General features: G+C 49.2%; 1 protein-coding gene across 2 annotated transcripts in view; it reads right to left on the reverse strand.

The window, feature by feature from the left end:
- CRACR2A (calcium release activated channel regulator 2A) overlaps nt 1–17,547 on the reverse strand; it is a 138,875-nt gene extending 121,328 nt beyond the window's left edge. For both annotated transcript variants that reach the window (XM_070407574.1, XM_070407573.1), the window contains exons 1-3: nt 17,480–17,547; nt 4,462–4,616; nt 4,057–4,128 (exon numbers count right to left, since the gene is read on the reverse strand). The gene's annotated coding sequence lies outside the window, so the exon portion shown is untranslated. The remainder of the gene's footprint in view (nt 1–4,056; nt 4,129–4,461; nt 4,617–17,479) is intronic.
- Between the last annotated feature and the right edge of the window lie 2,963 nt (nt 17,548–20,510).

A 20,510-nucleotide genomic window follows, 5' to 3' on the forward strand; every position in this document is an offset into this window, starting at 1 on the left:
GATGCAAACCTGGGGGAGAAGAAAGAAGAAAGGCAGCAAATAAAAAGACAAGCAAGGAGCCTCCCTCCCTGTGACAGGAAGCCGGCCTATGATCCTCCTGCTGAAGTGTGATGTCAAAGGTCGAATATGGTGACCTGTGAACTGTGTCCTCCTGCCCCCCACCCCCCTCTCTTCCCTGGCAAATTTAGTCCTTCACCCGGGGACAGGGGTTCGCCCTCCAGCAGAATACTAACTCCCAGGGTAAGTGCCCCCCGGGAGGCAGCCCAGCTCGGACATTAAACCCAGGCCCAGGAATGAGAAAAGCTGAGATGGGATGCAGGAAAGGGGAGAGGCCGTTTCCTTCAGCCCACCTTCAGCCCTGACTGAGCCCATTGCCAAAGAGCCACAGCTCCAGAGGTGCAGCCGTTGTCACCTCCACCCTGGCCTGTGGGCAGAAAGATGGCTCAACCCCTTAGCTCACAGCCTCACTTCCGGGCCTTGCTTCCTTCCTCCATCCAGCAGAGATGAAGACCCGAGACAACTACAAACTACCCACCTTGTTACCCCACAGTGAATTTATTTCCTTTCTCACATTCAGGACCCAGCCTGACACATCCATGTCACTCCAATGCCACACTCACCAGGTGGCACTGCAGTGTCTGCTGACACGTCCTAGCTCTGAGGACCAGGGTGTGGCCCATTCATCATATCTCCCACCTGGCACAGTGCCTTGCATTCAGAAGTTGCTCAATAAATGTTCGGACACTGAAAGAGCAAAGGGGGCAACGGAGCCGATTCCACTCTATCCAGTGTGACAGATGTAAAGCTGAGCCTGGCTTCTGTTAGAAAAACAATGCTTTCTCATTATTTGCCTTCCTGCAGCATGTCACCTCTCGCCTACTTTCAGAGTTTCCTCTTATCTTTGTCATGACTGTCATCATCACGCCACCACTGACGACAAACTGAAAAGGCGAGAAGTATAACTGTTAGCCACAACCTTAAAAAGAAAAAAAAAGAGTTTGAGGCAGCCAATATGTTGGCTAAAACAGCAGGTTCTAGAGCCAGAAGTTCTTGGTTTCAGATACTAGCTCCGCCCTAACTGGTTTTGCTCAGTGAATAGAACGTCTGCCTGCCGACTGAAGGGTCCCGGGTTCGATTCCGGTCAAGGGCACATGCCCGGGTTGCGGGCTCGATCCCCAGTAGGGGGCATGCAGGAGGCAGCCAATCAATGATTCTCTCTCATTCATTGATTCTATCTCTCTCTCCCTCTTCCTTACTCTCTGAAAATCAATAAAAATGTTTTTTAAAAAAGATACTAGTTCTGCCATGTACAAGTTATGAATCTTAGTCAAGCGACTTCACTCTATTACTGTTTCCTTGTCTATGAAATGGAAACAGGAATATTACGTCCCCATCCTTGTGGGGTTCTGGTGAGAGAGCACATGTGTTAGAATGATGCATTTGACTGTCTTGTTCATTGTTATTGCTGGTCTCCAAGCAGCTGCTCTGGCAGTGCTAAATCAACCAGCGAGCAGAGTCCTTCCCTTCTGCTCGGAGGTGAGAGAAAAGCGTGGACGTAACAAGGCCGGGCTGCACAATCAAGTGCCCAAACGAGTAACACAGATGAACATAAGAAGAAGCAGAATTACATCCACAAAGGAATCTGTCTTCTCCTTTTCTTCTTGAAAAAGACAGCCTCCCTAGCTTTCATTTTCTACTTGAAGGAATGTAGAAAGAGCATGGGTACAAGAGCGATTTCCCTTCCTTCTGAATCTACCATAAGAAAAAGAGCACAATCAATTGAGGTGCTCAATGCAGTCAACACTCAGCCTCAAAGCAAAGAGGGAGGAAGAGGTGGTGGGGAACATGCTGAAGGGGAGCAGGCCGGACCCAGTGTTAGGGACCCTGAGAAACAGCTAATAATCCAAACAGTGGTCAACCTACAGTTACTAGAACCTCGTGTTTCCAGTCTTTTGATAATTCAAAGATATTTCAGAATTTTTAAATGTTATACATGTTCAAGCATAGTACAAAGTGGCAGTTTTAGTCACTGCAGCTTTGCTTGTAATAAACAGTGAATGACTGAAAACAACCTGTGTCCATCAGAAGGATTTTGGTTAAATAAGTGATACATTGTGCATCCACACAATGTATACACCCCTGTAAAAAAGAGTGAGAAGGCTCTCAGCATATTAGTAGGGAAAGAGTGCCAAGATAAGTGACAAAAGCAAGGTAGAAAAAGCATGTAGTGGACTACAATTATGTGAGAAAGAAAGTAATGGAGGCAGAATGTAGTTTGTACTGACTTGTATTTGCAATAAGAAACTCTAGAAGAATGTATAAGAAAGTAATAGAAGTGGTAACAGGGGAGGGGGCTGGACAGGCAGGTGGAGGCCAAGATAAGCTTTCACTAGATAGCTTTCTATAATGATTTGATTTTTGAATTATGTAAATATACTGATTATTCAAAAACTAATATAAAAACATTTTGAACACCAGCCACTGTAGCCAAAACACATCTACGGGCTGCAAGTGGCCTGTGGGCCTCTGGTTTGCAACTTTTGCACTAAAGGATCTCAAACTGGGGAGGGAGAAAGTTGCAGCATGAAGTCCAGGTTTCACTAGGCTCAGAGACAAGCAGGTTGTTCAATATCTGGTATCTAGAACTCTCTCTGAGAGCCTGGCAATGAGCTGGCTGGGCCCAGTAGCTCCTCCTCTCCTAGGGCAAAAGGGTGCAACTTTCCACAGGATGAGGTGGGCTCCTCCACTTCCCTCCAAAGTTAAGGTTACCTGGAACCCAAATGGTCTGTGTGTTCCCAGCCTCTGAGGCCTCTTCCCGACTTGTCCTATGAAAGGGCAGAGCAGTAGGAGCATGGAACTCCTCCTCTGGGGCACAGACAGTAGCACAGTGTGTCCACTGGGCCCCAACCCAACACACTTCCCCAGACAGTGACGAGAGAACTGGACAAGTGCCCCTGCTGCTGCTTCTCCCTGCCTCTTCCTGTCAGCACCGGGGACACGGCTCATGTTCACTCCTAGCCCTTTGTGTGTTCTGGTCTTGGCCCCGTGAATGAGCTCACTTCGTGTTCTGGGTTGAATGTGATCTCCAAATAAAGACAAGTTGGAGTCCTACCCTCCAGTACCTCAGAATGGAATCTTATTTATCCATAGGGTCATTGTAGATGTCTTGAGTTAAGATGAGGTCATATGACTGGTGTCCTTATAAGAAGCAGTCATGTGAAAATAGAGACAGGTAAAGAGAATGCCATGCGACAATGAAGGCAGAGCTTGTATTCCACGGCCGCAAGCCAAGAAACACCAAAGACTGGCACAAACCACCAGGAGCTAGAAGACAGGGAAGGGTCCCCACAGGTTGGAGAGGGAGCAAGGGCCCTGCCAACATCTTGACTTGCGACGTGTCTCCTCCAGATCTGTGAGACTATACATTCAGTTGTTTTTAATCACCCTGCTTGTGGTATTTTGTTTTGACAGCCCTCAGAAATGAACACACTCCGGCCAGTTCAAGTGGCTAAGGTCTCTGACACTGTTCATCTCAGGAGGTGCTCAATAGATATGGATGACAACTCTGCCCAAATGAGTGAAAATTCTAGGCCCTTGACTGATAAAGTTTTATTGTTTAAGTATATACCGAAAAATCAACCAATAAATAATTACTGAGTATTGACCTTGTGAAGAATATAAGAGAAATGAAATATTACTGTCCTCAAGGAGTTGACAATTTGATTGAAGATTTAAGATGGGCACATAAAATATAACAACACATATAATGGCCAAATTAGTGTTACTTCGCCTCCTGCCCCACCCTAGAAGTCACTCATAACTAAATCCCACTGTACTGCCTCATACTCAGGCTCCCACATATTTCACCTTAATGCCTTTGATGTATGTCCAGAAGAGCTGGGCAAATTTTAGAATGTCAGGCTAGTACATAATTTCTAGAAGCTGTCACCACTGCTCCTCACATGGAACCCAAACTTCTTGGCCACTGTGGATACCTACTGCTGTCCATGATCATTACCCACTACCCTTGGTGGAAGTTTCTCATCCGTTTCTTACCAGCTTTCTTTTTCTGTTCAGACAGCCAGACCCTGGAGGGACAACGAGCCTATTCCACAGCTCTCCACGAACCTGACAAGCAGAAAACACACGATCCATGTGGTTTGGGAGTCCACTTTGGTACGTTGACTAACAGTTTTTAATAGGGCTACAGAAAACCAGAGATGCCTACCGAGAAACTGTTTTCTGTGTCCTTCAGAATATTTGCTTATTTGGCCCAATCTTCTTGCAGGGGGCAGCTCCCACTATACCTGCCTCTAGGAGCCATAAACAAGCCTCCTGTCCAGTTACACCTCTGGGGGTGCGGAGGGGGCACACCTGAACTGAACTCTCCTGTTCTCGTTCTCCCTCTGAACCCCAGGTCCTGGGGTCCGGCTGCCCCAGGGTTCCTTCTGTAGCTCTCACCTGAGACGTGGCCGTGCTGGATGCCAGGTGGAGCGCCAGGCTGGACTCATGAGGAACAGCACAAGTCGCCAGAGCCCCACCCTTGACAGCAGCCTGATGGCCCAGCCGTGGCTCAGAGCCGGTGTCCTGAAGGGCAGCTGTGGTCAGGGCAGGACCTGCAGGGACAGACAGAGGAAAAGTCTTCTCATTTTCACTTCAAGTAATTCCTTTTAGATTCTCAAGGTAGAAAAGACTCCTAAAGTCATTTAATTTTCATTCCTGTGACTGCTCAAATAAACTTGCCCCTGGGGTGTGGGTCAGGTTTTGTGGCTGACACTGTTGCTCACCTCCACAACATCCATTTCTCCCTTCCTCCTTTCTAACAGAATTCCAATGTGTTCACCACTCAGGGTGCCACCATATGTCCAGCTCAGGGGCCTCATCCAGTCAAAGCAAATGCAGGCCCTTTGCAAAGGGGTAGGTTAGAGGTGGGTTCTGACCCAACTCTAGTCACTGAGACATGAAGAGGGGCCTGCTGGTGGGGGAGGGGGAGTTTCTTGGAAATGTTTTCCTTGCTCTTAAAAAGGAAGATGCAGGAACCTCTCCTTGTTCAGCCACACTTGATTTTCTGTAGCCATATTGTGACCTTCTGCAGCCACACTGTGACCATGAGAGGGGAGCATAAGTAAAGAGTAGAGAAAGATTTAAAAAAAACACACACAAAAAAACACCTGGGTCTTTGATGATATCATTGACCCACTGGATAAACAACCCTGGTGCTGTGCTTTCTCCAGCATCCTCCTATATAATAAAAGGCTAATATACAAATCAACCTAAAAGCAGAAGGACCTGTCACTATGCTATGATGCACACTGACCACCAGGGGGCAGACGCTCAATGCAGGAGCTGCCCCCTGGTGGTCATTGCACTCCCACAGGAGGAGCACTGCTCAGCCAGAAGTTGGGCTCACAGCTGACAAGCGCAGTGGGGGTGGCAGGAGTGGGGCTAAGCCACTGGTCGGCAAACTCATCAGTCAACAGAGCCAAATATCAACAGTACAACGATTGAAATTTCTTTTGAGAGCCAAATTTTTTAAACTTAAACTATATAGGTAGGTACATTGTTATTAACTTAATTAGGGTACTCCTAAGCTGGCCTTTGCTAAAAACATCCTCAATCTGATTGAGGTATGTTCGCTGAGGTCGACCCCTTCCAACTCTCTCATCCTCAACTCGTGCATGGATCTCTCGCGCCTCCTCCGCGCTGCATATCCCACGGCCCACCTGCACCGCGTCTCCCATAACCCAACCGACCAACAGCCCCCACTTCTTCTAACGCCACTTCTTCAAAATAGACTCGTCCAGACCAAAAACCGACTTCTGTGCATGGGCCACGAAGTTTCAATCGCACTGTACATGTGTGCCCACACGTGGTATTTTGTGGAAGAGCCACACTCAAGGGGTAGAGCCACATGTGGCTCTCGAACCATGGTTTGCCGACCACTGGCCTAAGCCATCAGTCGGACATCCCCCAAGGGCTCCTGGACTGCGAGAGGGCACAGGCCAGGCTGAGGAGATCCCCCCCAACCCAGTGCACGAATTATGTGCACCAGGCCTCTAGTCCTATTATGACAGCAAAGAGTATCCTCATCACTTATGTCCACTGTGTGGGGGAGTTGCTACCTGCAGTTAAGATTATACTAAGTGATGTGCTCTCAGATGTTCCTGAGAAGACAAGCCCATGTTCCTGAAGCATAATCCCACTATCCTGAATACAACATTCCCAAACGTCCACATAATTCTTTTCTCTTTACCTTTTCTTAGCATTCAGTTCTTTGCCCAGATTTAGCACATTTTACCATATTTTCAATACAATATTCAATTCTATAATAGAAGCCCAGTCAGTCATTTAATTAGCATTTTGGAGTCCCTGTGATGTACCAGACAGCCAGGGAGAGTGCACTGTGGAGGAAATCACTCCAGGGAAGGAGGGGAGCACCTTGGGCAGGGTGCGCACACTGGAGTGTGTGAGCAGGAGAAGAGGCCGAGGAGAGCAGGGAGGCCAAATGAGGTGGCAAAGAAGAGTGTTTTAGCACCTCAGCAAAGAAACTGGTTCTTGAAAGAAAGGAGAAGATTGTGAGCAGAAAAGAGTGAGGGGGCAGACATCCATCACCAAGAATGTGAATTATGATATAAATAATAATAGAAAATGCTGGCAGCTAACATTTCCTGAGCACTTACGATGAAGCAGGCACTGTGTTTAGTGCTTTCTGACTATTAACTCATTGAATCCTCTCTCATGGAAAAGTAAACCGCGGCATGGAGAGGTTACATGATACAGGGAGTGAAGTGCTCCTGGGCTCACACCTGTTACCAGTCCACACTGGTGGTTCTCATATTCATCGCCAGAAGCAGCCACCACTGGGACTTGTTACAAATTCAGATCTTGGGCCCCATTTCTGACTTACCCAATTTAAACCTCTGGGGTGACGTCCAGTATTTTGTGTTCTAACGAGGCTTGCACATGATTCTGATGCCCACTTATGTCTGAAAACCCCTGCTCAGCACTATAAACATGCAATAAGAAGAGATGGCACATTCAGAGGAGTATAAATGGTGGGCAAAGGAGACAAATGGGGTAGATGTGAGGAACCTTACATATCATCTAAGGAAGATGGGCTTCGTAGACAGGCACTGGGGAGAAAGGTGGAAGTGAGGCAGCATGTGGCACGATTGGGATGAGATCCTGATTAGCGTTAATGCTAGAGCTGGACCCCAGCAGGGAGAGGCCAGAAGGAGGGAGCCCAGGGAAGAGGCGAGTGATGATGGTTCAGACCAGCAGCAGGGGCTGCGCGAGGCATGACAGTGCAGAGAAAGGAGAAACCTGCATATGGTCAAGAGACAGAGTGAGGTAACAGTTGGACATGGCACGCAGAGCTGGCAGAGGTATCCGGGATGACTCCAGGGCTTCTAACTTCAGAGGTGAGGGCCATGGTGAAACTGGTTAGCCAGATTGGCAATGGTAGGATAGGAACAAGATTGGCAGGGAAGACACTTGGCTCTACTTGGGAAATGTGAAGTCTGAGGTGTCTGTGGGACATAGAGATGTAAACACTTCAAAATGGAAGGAGAAAGGGGGACCTGGAGCTCAGGAGTTGGGTCAGGGCTAGATACATAGGTTTGGGGGTCACCAGCATCAATGTGATGGTTGAAGCCATAGACAGTAGTAAGACTGTGTAGGAGGAAAAGAGTGACGGCTGGATCCTGCAGGACACTAACGTCCTCTGGGGGTGGGTGCCGAGTAGATGGATCCCCACCATGCTGGTGGGCAAGCGCACTGTGAGTGGCTTCTCAGCAAAGCACCTCATGCACTGTTCGGGGCCTTCATAAAATGCCTTCAGCACAGAGCGGCAATTCTAGGTCCTAAAGGCCAACCTCCATTACTTTTCCCTCTCATCATTTTATCAATTTTAAATAAATATGCTAGACTTTTATTTCCAGCAGTATGGTAGGCTAAGCACTTAGATTGACCCTACCATTGAACAACACTACAAATTTTGAATAAAATATTTAAAAACCATGTTTCAAAAAGCTGGTGAGAAAGGAATTCGCTGGCCAGGGACTCTTCAGATAATGGAATGTCCAGGTCTGACTATAATAATGACTTTAATATAATATTAATTAGAAGTTAAAAGACGAGCTTGCAAATATGTGCAGGGAACAAAAAAATCATAAAGAATAACAAAGAAGATTTTTTAAAAATGAACCAGAGAGGATTTTTTTTCTTTTTTTTGTTTTGTTTTGTTAATTCTTACCAGAGGATATTTTTTCCATTGCTTTTTCAAAGAGAGTGAAAGGGAGAGAAGGAGGGAGGTTAGAGAGAGAAACATTGATGTGAGAGAGACACATCGACTGGTTGTCTGCCTCACATGCCCTGACCAGGGGCAGGGAGTGAACCTGCAGCCAAGGTGACTGCCCTTGACTGGTAATCGAACCCAAGACTCATTGGTGCAAGGGCCGATGCTCCAACCACTAAACACACCGGCCAGGGCCAAAGAGAATTTTTAGAAATAAAAATTAAATAACTGAAACGACAAAGTATGGATAGACTTCATAGGATAGTAGATACAGTCTGAGAAAGAAACAGTGATCTCAATAAGTATCTGTTGATCCATTTTGTTTTATGAGGGTTTTTTGTTTTGCTTTGTTTGGCATCACCATTCAATAAAACTACATTGATAGGCCCCTAAAGTATCAGGAAATTCAGATGTGGTATGTGGTATAATATGATTGCTATCCAGTACAAAGTAGAGCTTTTCATTCTATTTCTAACTCCAGTAAATGGAGCTTGTGTGTTTAAAAAAATATTTTTGTTTGCAATGTGTGAATATATAATGAAGGCCTAGTAATTATTTTTTATTAACATTCATTTCACTTAGCAATTCCTTCTTGTATCTGTTTCTGATTCAAGCTGTGGTTCAATGCATTAAAACTACATTCCTTAAAAAGTTCTATAGCAGACTTTTTACATTATAGTAGGCCCACCCCTATCGTTCGACTGGCCTGAGCCTGGGGAGCTCGCCTAGTTGGAGTCAGGAGATTCTGTTCCCATTTCACAGGTGTGTTAACAGAGCTCTGTTATCCAGCAGACCCCACAGCCCGAGGGGTCAGCCCTTGTAGGGAGCCAGTCTGGTGCAGCGGGATCAACAGCATGTTGAGATGTCTGTGATGTAGGTGTCTATACCAGAACTAGATGTGTGAACTCAGACAATTCTGTACCCTCCCTGAGCCTCCGTTTCCTTGTCTGTCAAATGGAAATACTAACTCCTAGATGAGAAACTGCCTGGCACATGGTGGGACTCAATACATTATCTTATTATGCATGGGGCCATGTGAGTCTGCTGGGTGCTGAATTCACTCCCAGAGTTAAACCACATCTACTGAAGCTGGAACCCCAAGCCACAAACCAAGGCAAACCCCAAAAACCTGAGTAGAGAGGACACAGCAGGGGCTAGTGCAGTCCGTAAAGAGGGTAAGGAGGAGCAACGGGAAATGCGCCAGAGACACACTGCAGGAGATAAACGCTAGAAAGAAGCCTGCTGAGAAACAGAAATGCACTTAGCGTTATTTGCAGCCAGGACAATCACTCCCTCTGAGTAACCTGCCTTGCCCTGAGAAAACGCAGGGTCAAGCCCCAGCAAGACTCCAAGAGGGACAGAAAAGCACACGTGATCACCATCAAGAACAAGAGCTGGCACGGTCACCAAGCCCCTGCTGGCCAGAGAACATTTCACATCTCTTTGCCTGGGGAGGGACCCACAGTCAAGGCTAAACACACACTTCTATAGTACATGTGTAATTAGTTGAAAAGCTTAATTTAGTAGTTTGGCAAATTCCATTAGCTGTTTTTCTATGGTATGTAATTAAGCTATTTTCAAGCAAATCCTTTTTGGCTAAAGGTTCCAATTAAGAATCCTAATGGAAGAGGGTTCATATAATACATCCACAAATCCATGCAGTTTCTAGAAACCTTCTAGCACACACACCAATGTGAGGCAGGGTTGGCTGTGCTTGATTCTATACATTCCCATCCAGATGAAGGAGGAAGGATTGGAGAGTCCAGAATCCAACCCGGGCTCTAAAATTGCTGCGGCCTGTTACATTTCTGATGCTGCTTCCTCACGGGGAAAGGGTGGATGGTAATAACCACCTACAGGACTGCTGGGAGAAATGACAAAGTGCTCAGCACAGAGCCCAGCCCAAAGGAGGGCAGCCTCACAGAGGTTCCTGTGGCTGAAGCAGAGATTAAAAAACCAAAAAGCAACAAGAAACAGAAGCAGGAAGATGGCCCAAGTGGAGAGAGCCTCACGGTGCCTAAGGGCGCTGAGACAGCGAGACGGTGGCCCTCCGTGGAGCCAGGGTGAACACCAAACCCTATCAGCTGGGAGGATAAAAGGAAGTTCTGGAGACGGTGGTGGTGGCTGCACAACACTGTGAATGTTCTTAATGCCACTGAACTGCACACTTAGAAATGGTAGATTTTTATGTCATGTACTAGGTATATTTTACTCCAATGAAAAAAGACCGTTACAAAAAAATTCAAACACCAAACAACACCCTAAAACTGAATTCTCAGGCCACTTTAGACACTAAAGTAAAAATAGTGTAAAGGGGAGTTGGAATCACCTTCCATCTGTGGGGTTCTCTAGGGAAGGCAGGGTCGGTGCACCCAGACACCACCCCGAAGGCTCTGAGTCAAGATCTCATGGCACCAAGCTGACTGATCCTTCTCCAGGCCGTCCATCTGATCAAAGCCCCCGGAAGTCCTGAAAACCAGAAGCCACCACAGACCGGGACACCAGAGAAAGACCTTGAGATCCTGATGCAGAACAATTTGTCTTTCCTGATGGTACCTCAGATACTAATTTCTGACCACAATTCAGATGAAACTTCCAAGGACCAAGTCCCCTCCCTCCTCAGTGTTCCCACTGGGATGGGGGAGAGGGGAGGAGGTAGAGAAGGTGGCTGCTCTCCTGTTGAGAAAACCCTTGCCTTCGGGAGGAAAACCTCTAACTTTCACTCCTGCACAGAACCATAGAGAGAGTGGCTTTGACAGTCCACCTCCTCCTCCTCCACAGAAAAACAAAGCCTGGCTGAAGACAAGTGTAGTCCCTCCTGCCAGTGTCTCTAACCCCCTCCGCCAGGACCTCTCTGACTCATCCATGTCCCCCGAAGGCCATGCCAACCTGGTACCTCCACGCCAAGGGAGTAAAGGGCTGTGCCTGTGCCTCAGGGCACTGCGGCTGCAAATGTCCGTGCCTGGGCATGACCACACTGCAGCCCAACAGCAAACAGCATTTCCCAGCTGATCGTCCCTTCACTTCCCAGTCATTGAGAGCCCCTGGAAGCTGGACACAGACCCCTAGGGGGGCCTCCAAGCAGGGACCCCCTTGCCCCACCAGCACGCTGTGTGCTGTGCTCGGTGCTGTCACACACCTGCCTTCAGTGCTCCCACTCTGCCCTCTGCCTGTCCAGTCTGCCCATCCTTGGATCCAGTTCAAATCCCACCTCCTCTGTGAAGCCACAAGAAATACCCTTGACTCTGCTTGTCAATAAACTCGAGCTGCATTGGTTATCTTTTCAGATCATCCCTCCAAGGGGACTGTAAATGGTGGCTGAAGGGACTACACGTCTCTTTGTAAACCAGGTCCCCTGGGAACCTGAGCTGTACAGTAAGCAACAATGAGGTGAGACTCTGGCCTGGCCCTCTGGGGAATTCCAGTCCAAGACTGACATGCTGACGAGGACCAACTAGGGAAAGTTGGACCCCACACTACAGAACTCAGGAGCAAACTCTCCACAGATAAAGCCACCTAGGTCGGCAAGACCAGGTAAACCTTCACACCTGCCTGTTCACACCCATGTGCTCACCTGAGGTGAACTGGCAGGTTCCCACCTCCATGAAGAAGGAAGAAACTCAGATTTATAGGGTGAATCCTGAGGACACATGAACGGCTACAGAGTTGGGCCCTGACCTCAGCATTCAGAGGGGCAGGCTGAGGAATGGTTGAGGACTTGGCCCTGGGGCCAGGCTGCCTGAGTTCAAATTCCAGCTCAGGCTCTTAATAGCTGGTTGACCTTCAGCAAGGACCCTGCCCTAGAAACCTCATCTCCAAAGCTGGGAGAATGATAATAACAGTACCTGTCCCACAAGGCTGTACTAAGGATTGAGTTTGTTTGTGCCAAGTTCTCAGCTGTGCCTGGTACATTCTGTGCACCAGCCTCGAGGTGCCATGGGAATAGAGTCCCTGAGGTTCCGTGTGTGATCAGGGTGGAGCTGCAGGAAGTTGGTCTCCCTCCCACGTCAGCGCCGACCCGACCTTCCACACCAGCGGCGAGGTGTGTGTTCATGTGGATTCACTGTGGCAAAGCAGCATGCTTTTACCAGGAAAACTCAGACCAGTTGCAAATCCTGGAGCTCAACACTGAGCAATCACTAAAGTAAATAAAGTGAAAATAAACCAATCGCCCAGGTAATAAGAGATATCCCTTTTGTCTGAACTGGTAATTAATGGAGCCACTGTAGCCACCTTCCTACTTCCCCCGTGCTACTGTGAGTTTAAAAGGGAGTTAAGGAAGGTCTTAGCACACCCAAGGCATGTGTGCTAAAGTCTCGCCCTTCTCACCTTTCCTAAGCCCAGCAGAGCACAGAGCTGCACAAACCCAGCGGAGCACTGAGAGCAGAAGGCTGGGTGCTGAGCCAATCCAGCCCCCTTTTCCCCCCACGGGAGCTCTCTTGCATACGGCACAGTTCCCACCCTCCCACAAGTTCTCAGGCCCAGCCACACATTCTGCCCAGCCCTGGGAAGGGCATAAGGGATCTTCAGAGCAGGTTCAGTGGGGACAGAGGCCTTTAAAGCCTGGCTGCTCCGACCTCCCTGCATCTCCTAGAAAGGCCTGGAGCATCACCCAGGGTCAGGCTCTGCCTGCCCATCCCGGATGTGTCAACAGGCAGGCCGGGTAAGAAAGAGCCCTGCTGACACTCAGAAAAAGCCCGGGCTGGGAGCCAAAACAAACGGAAGAAGGGAATGCACTGTCCCCAGAAGAATCTGTCACAAAAGAAAACCCGTATTCCTCAAGCTAGGAGAGACCCTGCATGCAAAATTGGCCACCAGACAGCGACCCCTCGAGTCACCCAGGCAGATGAGGGCCTTCCAGAACCCATCCCAGCAATGGCCTTCAGGAGGGCCTTCTTATGTCCAACCCAGTCCATTGGTCCATTGACTTAGTCTGAAAGGGCAGAGTGGGTACAAGGAAAGAATGAAGCAGACCTGTGGTCAAGGCTGGTTTGAACAAGGTGCAGTCTGTAGAGGATAAAACCTACAGAGCGCTTCTCCCAGCCCACCCCAGCACCTCGGCCTCAACCACAAACTCATCTTTTATGCAGATGCAGCCATGCTAAATTGGCCACTGAGATCAGCTTCCAGTGGGAAACAAAGACCCAAAAGCTCACTGTTGAGTCTTAAAAGAAGGCAGCTGAGGGGAGGGCCAGCATACGTGATGCTGAAGGCATGGGCACTGGCAGAGCCAAACTGCCTGGGTTCAAATCCTGCTTCCTCTGTTTATTAGTGGGCATGATATTTGTTTCTCTGTTTCTCTATTAATTTTTCTGTAAAATGGGAATGATAGCAGTGCCTACGCGGTATCCTGCTTCCTCCATTTATTAGTGGGTATGATATTTGCCTCTCTGTTTCTCCATTAATTTTTCTATAAAATGGGAACGATAGCAGTGCTTACGCGCTTAGGTTGTAGTGAGGCTTAAACAAGCAAACTCTTGTCTGGCATTTAATGTACATTGGTTGTCCTGAGGATGACCAGTGTGCCCAGGACATCCTGGCTTGTGCCTGCTGTCCCAGCATCATTATTAACACTCTTCCTTTCTCTCTCAATTTATTGTGAACAGTTGCACAATAAATTCTAAGGCTGACTAGCTCTTTTTTTTTTCTGCCTGTCTGAGTATTGGGGAGCCAGGTTCCCAAAGTGTATGTCCCCAAGACATCTGCCCGTGCCACTGAGGTGTCTGGGCCATCAACTCAGTTTTTCATTTTTCTCTTCACTTTGCTGCTCCCCCTCCTTCCTCTTCTCCCACAGCCATCCTCTCCTCTCTGGTCTTCCCTGTCAGTGCCCTAGGTGCCAGCAGTGCGCACAGGCACCTTGCGTGCACTGACCCTGCACACGTGAGGGACACTTTCTGGCTCTCTAACTACACCGTGCCTTACCAAAGTTCTCTCAGAAAAAGGAAACGATTTGAGATGTCAAAGAACTTACTTGACCCCTCGATGGATGAGTGGAAATAATGTGGCATTTTGTGACTTTGTGTTTTTAAGGGAGAAAAAGAGAATAACAGCTTGCAATGGTCCATCAAATGCTGAAGCCTATTTTTAAAAATCGCCCCAAGGGCTATTTTATGGGGGACGCTGGAAGCTGCTCTCCAAGCAGCTGCTTCCCCACATGGCAGTGGTGAGAGCAAAGCCTGAGAGTCAGGAGCCCAAGGGTCTGGTCTCCTCTCTGCCACTCGCTCTGCCATTGGCAAAGGGCCATGATTTTCTGACACCTCAGTTTCCCCATCTGAAATATAGGGCAGGCTTGTCCCTAGATCACCAGGTACTATGACATGTGGCTCCCGAAGCTGCACTTTTGGGATTCCACAATAATCTGCAGCCACATCTTTGGGACCTGTATAACCGTTGTTAGAGGTCAAACATAGGAGGGAACCAAGAATAGGGCAACATGATAACCTGAACTAATTCTAGACCAGTGAGGCCTGGCAAATGCCCAAGTCCCCTGTGCACTGAGACAGAACACACAATTGTTCTGGGTGGGAGAAAAGCAAGGGAGTGATGTGAATTCAGTGACTGACTTGCCAGATCCCAAGGGATCCCCCACCACCTCCCTCAGCACAGCTTTTCCCAGCACCTTCCAGCATCCCAGCAGCCTATAGGTTCTGAGAGCACGCTCAGGGAATTCACAACAAGGAGCCTCAGGTCAGGGGGTGCAGAACAGATGGACACTGCAGCCCCATCCCCGTGCATGCTGCCATCACAGGCTCCCATACCTGCAATCACCCACCAAACCTGACCCCCCTTGTGGGAAACCACCTATTGTCTTCTCTGGCAGTGAGGTGTGGACAAGGAGCCCGGAATGCTGGTGACCCTCGAAGCCCTGGCAAAGATCAGGGCTAGGCACCCACTGTTTAGTCCAGACAATGGAAGCTGAAGCAACTTCCCCACCAGATAGTCATGTAAATCTTTATTGATAAGATTGTCTGTTACTGGAAATTGCCTGCCTAAGGGCTATAGGTGTATCCCAAACTGAATAAAAGGATGGCAAGGCCTGAGCATAAGTGGAGTCCTTCCTCTTGGGATGGGCTCCTGCCTGGCCCCCCAATTTCCAAATTATTATTTCTTGTCTCGTCTCTGTCATTTGCATGAGGCCCCTCTTCCAGAGCCTGAATCCTGAACCACGCGGGATATGGGTCATTCACACCCACTCCTGGGGTTCCCTGCCCAGCACTGGAACCCCAATCTCCATCGTCGAAGTCTCCTCTGCTCAGCCTCTGACATTTACTTACTCGGCTACCAGATTGGGTCTATTCCATCTCTCTCTGGGTTCAAGTCCCTGCCCCACCACTTATTTGCTGTGTGGCCTTGGACAAGTTGTTTAACCTCTGACTCTCCATCTCCTCCTCTACAAAATTCCTACACATAATAATCTTCTCACAAGGTTGTTGGGAGGGTTGGGTAAGATCATGTGTGATAATGCCCTACCACAGGCCCTGGCCTATTTCTCCGTGACACATACACATCCCTTTTAGCAATGTCTCTGGTTAAGCCCCATCCTCTCCATTCCCAACAGCTCTATTCAGCCGCACATGGTCACTGCAATCTTCTCCTTCCCAGTTCTCCTCCCACCACTTCCTTCATTGTTAGTGCTTCCCAAATATTGCTGCCAAGCGCCAACTTCTTCTGAATCCAGCCCAATAACCCATTCCCCTTCCCATCAAAAGCCCCCAGGCCTAGGAATGAAGTTCAAGTTCCATAGCCTAATGCTCCAGGCCTTTCACCATTCCTCATCACAATTCCAAAAACTCCAACCAACATTCCTCACCACATCCCCACCACATCTTCCCTTGTCCCCAGACATCCCCCACCTCCATGATTCTGCTCAGGTGTCCCTGCCCCAGAAATGCCCAGACCCAGCCTCCTCCTCGAGGCACAGCCACCTCCAAAATGCCATCCTGATCCACTCCTTCCAGAAGTGCCCTGCCTCCTCCAAAGTCCCCTAGACTCATGGCATTCATCACTCTTATAGTAGAGTACTGAGCGGTGACGGAGCCTCAGAGGTCGCCTGTGAAGTCTCCCAGTTGTCACTCAAAAATACGCAGAGAGTAGCTCTTACAGGAAGCACCACCCAATGAGGTCATGCTTGGTGATGTTACCTAAAAAGGGGCATGAGCCCTGGACCCTCAAACTAAAATCCTGCTTCTATGTGGAGTAAGCTGTCCTACTTTCATATCCCCATGCCCATTTCCTTGATAAGAAAATTCTCTGGTATGGGCTGGTTTTTTCCAGAGACAGGGAACTGGCTACCTCATGAATCAGGTTCTTCCTCTTGAACTCTGATCTCCCCTAGGGACTCCCCCATGGGCCCTTTCTGCCCTCTGGAGTAACGCAAAGCTAATTCGTTTGGGATTCCTGATATCTTCCTCAGAGCCAAACACAGGTCTGGTTCCCAACAAGTTCATTGTAAGTGGACAGCTATCCACAGTTTTAGAGGGTTTCCACATGCTCAGGTAGATTCACCGCATCCCCGTGCATGCATGCACACACACACATGCACTCGCATGCACACATACACACACACACACACACACACTCACACACACCTGGGCCAGAGTCAGCAAGCCGGCTGAGTCACACTCCAGACCACAGCACAACCGACCAGGGAGGAAGTACAGCCCCAGTGGCAGTAGCAGTAGCAGTCCATTTCCTGACCTTCTTCCTTTGTGCTGGGAGGCTCTCTTTCTGTCTCTTTCTGACTTTCTGACTTTGTCTCTCCCAGTTCTTTGTTTCTACACGTGGCAACAGCTGTGCTGCTGTCCTGAGCCAGGCGGCAGGAGCTCCTAGCAGCACTGCCCTGTAAGTGAGGACGACTTCAGGTTTCTGGAACTGAGACCCTGGGCCAGTCACTTCACTCTGACAAATGAAGAGGCTGGATGTGGCAAAAGGACCCCTGAGGTTCCTTCCTGATCTCAGCCCCACTGCTCCTCGGCCCTCCTCCAGTCCCCTCAGGGTTAGGCCTGGGAACAGGGGTCGGGCACTCAGCTGTTCCCTCGGAGCCAGCCCTCCCAGGAACCCGTGTGCTGCACACACATGCTGACTTGGCTGCTGCGGGGCCCTCGGGCAGGAAGCACCTTCCTCCCGGGCTGCACCAGGCAGAGGGGCTGGGAAACGCCCACCTGGTGACCGGTCAGCACGTACCTCTACCTCGGGAGTCGCCGCTTCCCTCCTAGCTGCTGACGCCACCGCTGGGCTCACAGCTGTCAGGTAGCCGCCTGCTCCGCCGGCTGCTCCCCCTGACTCTCTCCGCCCAGAACCGCGCGGGCTGGACTAGTCCCCTGCCGCGCAGAACTGGAGGCGGCGCCAGGGAGCCCGCGCTGCCGGCCGCCACCCCCTGGGCGCCCTCCAGAATCTGCGCGCGGTGCGTTAGGGTCTCGGCCCACAGGAGGAGACCTCAGAGAGCCAGGGAGCCTGGGTGGCGGGGGCGGGGCTGCGGCTGACTTAGCCTGCGGGACTGATGGGGCTGCCTGGGCCCCTCTGTTCCCGAGTCCCACTAGGCCCTTTGCCCTGATTCCAGAATGGTAACAGGTTGCAGAGCCCCGAATTTCTTTAAAGGAGGGGAATCTTCTGGAACCTCCAGGGACCCTGGAGAGAAGTGTGCGTACGCTTCCCTGAAAACCTGCAGCGGCCAGGTCCACTCCAGCTGTTAACTTTGGGGATCTGGTCCTTATACTTTTCTGTCTCTTCTGTATGTTATTCTGTTGGCATGAATGCTGTATAAAGAAAAGCATCCACTACATATGTTTAATAAAGCTTTAAACAAGTCTTCAAAGGCCTCTCAAGGGGGTCAGGCTGAAGGATAGCCCTCAGCCTGGTGCACAAGGCCCTCCATGCCCACTCTCTGTCCACAAACTAACTCCTCAGCCTCACCCGAGTCCCCCAAACACACGCACCCCTGCTCTAGGAACACAGGCTGCTCCCCAACTCCAGCTGCTGGGAGTTCTTGCTTTGCCTGGAATACCCTGCCCCTTTCTTCGCCGCCTGTTGAAATAGTACTCATCCTTCCAGGCCCCACTGAAATGTCCCCTCGGTGAATCCTTCCCCAGACACTGGCCCCCACAGAGGAGCCCAGCCCCTTCTGGGTGAGCCCGTCATTCTCATGCTGGTGAATATATTAGACCGCCTTCCTCTCCCTCTTCCTCTCCCCAACCCTCCACACTTGGCCCTATTCCTGGAGGGACAGAAATAAACACTAAGCAGCTGTCATAAATCTTTGTGGTGTCCTTTCCTCTCCTTGAAGCCCACTACCTCCCCCAACCCCACCCCCCCGGGAGGAGGGATGCACCAGACCCCCTTCCCACTGAGTTTCAGGAGGATGTCGGGCCACCTCCCCAGCCTTCCACCTGTGCCCAGCCCTATGCATTGGTCTTTCCGTTCCAGTTCTGGGGTATGTTTGCCTGTGTAGGCCCCAAGGTCAGGGTGGATTGCCTTGGTGTTGCTCAAGCACACAAGTTTGAGGGCTGGGCTTTCTAGGGAGCAAAACAGGCTACACTGGATGCTTCCCTTTCTCTCATGCTGCATCAGGAAAGGAACACTTTTCATATCAGAACCTGAGAAATGGAAAAGATCTTAGAGAGTATCTGTTGCAAAACCTACCCACTCCCATTTTACAGAGGAAAAAACGGAGGCTGGGGAGATCAAATGGCATCCAAGGCTTCTACCATCTGTTGTTGTTAAATATTACTAATCTGCCAGGTTTAGATTGCCTTTCTCTTTTAAAGCAATTCCACATGTTGGCACTAGTTTGCCCCTCAGTTCCATGAGGGATTAAGATATTTGTGGTTAAGTACTCACTTTGGAAGCCAAAGACCTGGATTTGAACCTTGGTGCTCCAAGCTGTCAGCGACAACCTTGCCAAGTAACTGAACTTTTCTTCCTAAGCAGCATGTGAATAGTCACAGTCCCTGCATCACAGGGTTGCTCTAAGGATCAAAGTAAGTATGTATCTTTAAAGGGTTTAGAACAGTAGCTGGTACACTAATATTCTAAGTGTGTTTGCTGTTCTTGGATATTTCTGTTATTATTAATTGTATTATTTGACAGGTGAGGTAAAGAGGGTTGGAAAGGCTGGGCCCCATCTAAAGGGCTTCTTTCCTCACCGAACTCCATGCACTTTGTCTCTGACAGGACCCTGCTTCCTGTGGGATCCCATCGTGGGCCCAACACGCTCCGCCGCTCTGGGTCTACACCTAACTCATAGGTCCTTTAGGCCTGTGATTCTCAACCGTTTCCGTCTCCTGGCACACATAAGCTAATCACTAACGTTCTGCAGCATACCAAAAATCTATTTTTTTGCCGATCTGACAAAAAAAAATAGCTATAATTTTTATTCATTCACACCCACGGCTATTGTGTTGGCTGTTGTCATTCTTTTATCTGACAATCTAAGGGAAAAGAGGTCAGTGCCCCTGACTAAATAGGTATGGCATGTTTTAAAAATTCTTATGGCACATCTGTTGGAAATTGCTGCTTTAAGCTCTCAGAACACCTAGACATTGCACACTACAAACACCAACCATATCTTTTGGGTTTTATGGTGACGTCTTTGATTTGCACTTCCTTTCCCAGAATCACAGAATCACTGCATGTACATGCCAAAAGGCCAGCTTGCACCTCTCTCACTCTCAGAGTGAGAAGAGGAGGCGGACAAAGATGATTCTTCTCATGTATGGACACAGGACACTGAGGCAGGGCAGGCACTCACTGGTGGCCCCAGGCTAGGTGGCGGCCTGAAGCTTAGGAAGGATGAGGATCTTACTTCCTCTTTCCCTAGGATCCCAGTGACTCCTCTCCAGAGTTGCTGGAGAAACCCGAACTCATTCATTTAAAGAGTGCTTATTGAGCAACCACAAGGTGATGAATAAAAAGCTAGGCAGGGCCGGTTTCCCGGGCATTGACCCATGCGGTTGGACACTAGAAGAGCCTCCTGCTTGGTGTAATGCTCTGCTGTCACCTCCTTGAATTCTTAATAATTTTGAACTGGGGGGCCTGCATTTTTATTTTGCACTGGACCCTGCAAGTTGTACAGCTGGTTCTGGACCTAGGTCTTCCCTAGAGCTCTTGGGTTTCCGGGGAGTCAGCCAGGGAATTAATTGATGACTACTGTGACAGAGGCAGGTAGCTGGGGAGTACAGGACAGAAACATGGCCAGGATTCAGCTCACTTGGGCCAC

The sequence above is a fragment of the Myotis yumanensis genome, unplaced genomic scaffold, assembly GCF_028538775.1.
Source record: "Myotis yumanensis isolate MYYU_CA2020_CCGP unplaced genomic scaffold, mMyoYum1.0.hap1 SCAF_3, whole genome shotgun sequence".
In the NCBI taxonomy this organism is placed as follows: domain Eukaryota; kingdom Metazoa; phylum Chordata; class Mammalia; order Chiroptera; family Vespertilionidae; genus Myotis; species Myotis yumanensis.